Below are 5,656 nucleotides of genomic sequence, written 5' to 3'. Positions count from 1 at the left end.
ACATACAGCTTGCCATGGAAAGGAGTAAGAAGGATTGGATGAAGACAGTAGGAAAGCAGAGAGACGGAAGGGACAAAGCATCTCCATACGCTTATCTGAAATTCTCACCAATGAATTACATAAGTGTCTCTATCTTTATTTTATGTTTTTTTCATAAATCATCCATAACCATTTGAATCTGCCTGACTGAGATTTACAAGATGACCATAGCTTGCTTCATGCCAACAATCTTCGTGGGATCGACCCTTACTCGCGTAAGGTTTATTACTTGGATGACCCAGTGCACTTGCTGGTTAGTTGTGCAAAGTTGTGATAAAGAGTTGAGATTGCAATTGAGCGTACCATGTTGATGGCGCCATTGATGATCACAATTTCGTGCACCACCTGTAAAGAAAACTCCAAGGCGTTTTGCTCCTGAAATCAATGAAAAAATTAAAGAAGAAATAGAGCGCTTGATTAAGGCAAAATTTATTCGAACTGCACGCTATGTTGAGTGGGTTTCGAATATTGTTCCCGTCATGAAGAAAAACGGGAAGTTAAGAGTATGCATTGATTTTTGAGATTTGGATAATGCTACTCCAAAGGATGAATATTTTATGGCAATTGCAGATATGTTAATTGATTCTGCAGCAGGGAATGAAATCCTTAGTTTTATGGACGATTATTCAGGATATAACCAAATCTTCATTGTAGAAGATGACGTGTCCAAAACCGCTTTTCGTTTCCCTGGGGCATTAGGCACGTACGAATGGGTAGTTATGCCTTTTGGTTTGAACAATGCTAGGGCTACGTATCAGCAGGCAATGAATGCTATTTTCCATGAGTTTATTGGAAAATTTATGGAGGTGTATATCAATGATGTTATGGTCAAATCGGTTTTCGTAAGTCAGCACATTGACCATTTAAGAAAAGCATTCATTATCATGAGGAAGAAGGGATTAAAAATTAATCCTTTAAAATAAGGCAGATGTAAAAGTGGCATTATCTGCACCCAAATCGAAGAAAGAAGTGCAATCTTTTTTAGGCAAGGTGAATTATCTTCGAAGGTTCATTTCGAATATTAAAGATTGAACTCGGGTGTTTGCACCTTTAGTGAAATTGAAGAATGACTTGCAGTTCAAATGGGCAAATGAACATCAATTAGCATTTGATTCGATTAAGGCTTATTTGTCCAAAGCTCCGATTATGGCAAGTGTTCATCCACATGAGCCCTTAAAATTATACATTGCAGCATCTGAGAACACTATTATTTACTTTCTTAGTCGAGTTTTAACTGATATCGAAACAAGGTATTCCCCGATAGAAAAATTTTGTTTGTCTCTATACCATGCTTGTATGAAATTAAAGTGTTATATGGTGGCTAAATCGATAAAAGTTATCACATAAACCGATTTAATCAAATATATGTTAAGTTCCACAATGTTACGTGGACGACTAGGAAAATGGATGTTGGCATTAACAGAGTTTGATTTACAATATGTTCCAGCCAAAGCTATAAAAGGTCAAGTCATTACAGATTTTCTTGTAGACAATTTGAAAGATCTGAATGACCAGGGGGCAAATATAATCGATATAGAAGTTGATTATTGGAAATTATATTTTGATGGATCAAAGCAGAAAGACGGTGCAAAGATTGGAATTCTTATTATTTCTCTAGAAGGGATTCTATCAGAATTTTTTTTTGAATTAAAATATCCTTGCTTGAATAATGTGGTAGAGTATGAAGCTTTGATTTTGAGTCTCGAGATACTATTTAGTAAAGGGGCTTTGGAAGTTCAAATATTTAGAGATTCCCAGTTAGTTTTAAAGCAGTTATCAAAAGAGTTTAAATGCAATCATGAGAAGTTGCAAACATATTTACCTACTGCTTGGGAACGGTTGACTTCTTTTCGAAAAGTTTCTTTGGTTCATATACCCAGGATCCATAATGAAATTGCTAATGAATTATCCCAGATTGCTTCGAAATATAAAATTGGGCTAGAAACACTTAAAAAAGTATCTAGTATCTGTCAAATATTAGTGCATGCGAGTGAAAGAGAAGCTTTGTGTATAGATGAATGGGAGGATTCTGACTGGAGAAAGCCTATCGCTTAGTATTTAAAAGATCTCAGTATTTCAGTCGATAGAAAGATAAAATTGCAAGCAATAAATTGAGGAAGTTGTGGTTACATCTTTCCTTTTATGGGTTCTTTTCGGAGAACCCTCAGCAGCGAGGTCTGTTGAAATGGAAGATTACTAAATTGTTTCTAAAGTATGGTTGTACTAGTTATCTGGCTGTGAAATGAGGAGCGTATAGGGTTACTTTGAATTTTTTCTTTTTATGTTGAGGTAATCCTATAGAAATTACTTGCACAGCTAGCAGGTTTGCCTAGTTTCAATTAGCCAGTTCATTTTTCTCTATGTCGTTTGGGAAGAGTAGGCGATCAAGCCACGTGGGACCACGATTTCGACGCAAAAAAGGAGTGAAATTGAGATCTTCATTGTAGAAGTCTTTACAAGAATGAAAGAGAGAAAAAATAGCCCGAAATTAATTTTATTTGACTGTGTATTTGGGAAGTTTGGTTTGTAATAAGCTAATCGAAAGCCTTCGATATGCTGTTTATCAGTACCACTACTTCCAGGCTTTGTCATAAATTTTTCAAAAATGGCATTGAGCCATAATTGGAGAAGCCAAAGAGGGCCACCTGTACTGATTATGCTATTGTCTCGAAGACATTGAACGAATTGACCAAGTTCTTCAAAAATATGCCCTAGAAGAAGTTTGGCCAAATTGAGGTTTTTTCCTTCATGAAGTAGAGCAGCTAAGGGAAGAAAAAGCTTTCACATTTGAACGCTTCGAGAACAGAAAATAATTGCATTAAGCTAATAAAATAGGAAGGCAACATGTTCGTCATTGGTAATAGCAGTGCCTTCTGCACCCATGTTTTGACCAATGAAATCACTGTAAGAATTGGATAAGACAATGTCATAACGGTGCTCAGGCTGCATATCTGGGTTACAGTCTGGAAAATTTATTGGAAGCCCTGTGATAGCGGCTACATCTATGAGAGACATACCAATCATTCCACAAGGTAGGTAGAAGTTATTGGTTGTCTTGTTCCAGAAGCAAGTCACAGCTCCAATCATCCAGGAGAGTGTTAAAGGTGAGAAGTGGGAGAGTCGTAATAGTTCCTGGATTCCTAGAGCTCCCCAGTCAGTGGCCTTTGTTGGGGCGAGACGCTAATACCAAGTCGTAAAGTCAGATCCTCAAAGATTAATTTTTGGGTTATTCCTGAAGGGTGTTTGATTAATGAAAGAGGAAATGTTGAAAGCCTGGTTAATTAACAGATCTTCCCCCTCAGCACTAGGGAAGTAAGGAAGTTTCTTGTTTGCTTTCTCTAGAGGTTCGACGGGCCCAAGAAAACCGTGGGTATATTCCCCAACTGTGAAAGGAATTAAGATTCTGGTGTCAGTAGTTTAAAGCTGTGTGGTGGACGAAATTGTGATCTGGACTCTTTGTACTTGTATGAAATTTAATTCGAGATAATAGCTCTTTGGTATGTGTGGTCACAACTTCGTTCAACTAACCAACAACTGTACTGGGTCGTCCAAGTAATAAACCTTACGTGAGTAAGGGTCGATTCCACAGAGATTGTTGGTATGAAGCAAGCTATGGTCATCTTGTAAATCTCAGTCAGGCAGATTTAAATAAATTATGGAATTTGGAAAATCAAATAATAGTAAATAAACATAAAATAAAGATAAAGTTACTCATGTATTTCCATGGTGGGAATTTCAGATATGTGTATGGAGATGCTGTGCTCCTCCTGAATCTCTGCTTTCCTACTGCTTCATCCAATCCTTCTTACTCCTTTCCATGGCAAGCTGTATGTAGGGCATCACCGTTGTCAATGGCTACATCCCATCCTCTCAGTGAAAAAGGTCCAAATGCTCTGTCACAGCACGGCTAATCATCTGTCGGTTCTCAATATGGTTGGAATAGAATCCCTTGATTCTTTTGCGTCTGTCACTAACGCCCAGCCTTCAGAAGTTTGAAGCTCGTCACAGTCATTCAATCCCAGAATCCTACTCGGAATACCATAGACAAGGTTTAGACTTTCCGGATTCTCATGAATGTCGCCATCAATTCTAGCTTATACCACGAAGATTCTGATTAAGGAATCCAAGAGATATGCGCCCGGTCTAAGGTAGAACGGAAGTGGTTGTCAATCACGCGCGTTCATAGGTGAGAATGATGATGAGTGTCACGGATCATCAAATTTATCAAGTTGAAGTGCAACGAATATCTTAGAACAGGAATAAATCGAATTGAATAGAAAATAGTAGTAATTGCATTGAAACTTGAGGTACAGCAGAGCCCCACACCCTTAATCTATGGTGTGTAGAAACTCCACCGTTGAAAATACATAAGTGAGAGGTTCAGGCATGGCCGAATGGCCAGCCCCCAAAACGTGATCAATAGTCTCCTCAGATGAAGAATAAAATAAAACTGAGACCAAAGATGTCTAATACAATAGTAAATTATCCTATTTATACTAGACTAGCTAATAGGGTTTACATGAGTAAGTAATTGATGCATAAATCCACTTTCGGGGCCCACTTGGTGTGTGTTTGGGCTGAGCTTGATCTATCCACAAGTTGAGGCTTCTTTAGGAGTTGAACGCCAAGTTGTAACGTGTTTTGGGCGTTCAACTCCGGGTCGTGACGTGTTTCTGGCGTTTTACTCCAGACAGCAACATGGAACTGGTGTTGAGCGCCAATTTACGTCATCAATTCCCGAATAAAGTATGGACTATTATATATTTCTTGAAAGCTCTGAATGTCTACTTTCCAACGCCATTGAGAGCGCGCCATTTGGAGTTCTGTAGCTCCAGAAAATCCATTTCGAGTGCAGGGAGGTCAGATTCCAACAACATCAGCAGTCCTTTGTCAGCCTCCTATCAGAGTTTTGCTCAAGTCCCTCAATTTCAACCAGAAATTACCTGAAATCATAGAAAAACATACAAACTCATAGTAAAGTCCAGAAATGTGAATTTAACATAAAAACTAATGAAAGCATCCCTAAAAGTAGCTTGAACTTACTAAAAACTACCTTAAAACAATGCCAAAAAGCGTATAAATTATCCGCTCATTACAACACTAAACTTAAATTGTTGCTTGTCCCCAAGCAACTGAAAATAAAATAGGATAAAAAGAAGAGAATATACTATAAATTCCAAAATATCAATGAATATTAATTCCAATTAGATGAGCGGGACTTGTAGCTTTTTGCTTCTGAACAGTTTTGGCATCTCACTTTTTCCTTTGAAGTTCAGAATGATTGGCTTCTCTAGGAACTTAGAATTTTGGATAGTGTTATTGATTCTTCTAGTTAAGTATGTTGATTCTTGAACACAGCTACTTTTATGAGTCTTGGCCGTGGCCCTAAGCATTTTGTTTTCCAGTATTACCACCGGATACATAAATGCCACAGACACATGACTGGGTGAACCTTTTCAGATTGTAACTCAGCTTTTCTAGAGTCCCCAGTTAGAGGTGTTCAGAGATCTTAAGCACACTCTTTTTACTTTGGATCACGACTTTAACCACTCAGTCTCAAACTTTTCACTTGGACCTGCATGCCACAAGCACATGGTTAGGGACAGCTTTGATTTAG

This window comes from Arachis duranensis, chromosome 10 (genome assembly GCF_000817695.3).
Source record: "Arachis duranensis cultivar V14167 chromosome 10, aradu.V14167.gnm2.J7QH, whole genome shotgun sequence".
In the NCBI taxonomy this organism is placed as follows: Eukaryota; Viridiplantae; Streptophyta; class Magnoliopsida; order Fabales; family Fabaceae; genus Arachis; species Arachis duranensis.
The sequence above is the reverse complement of the archived record's forward strand: the minus strand, read 5'-3'. Positions refer to the sequence as shown.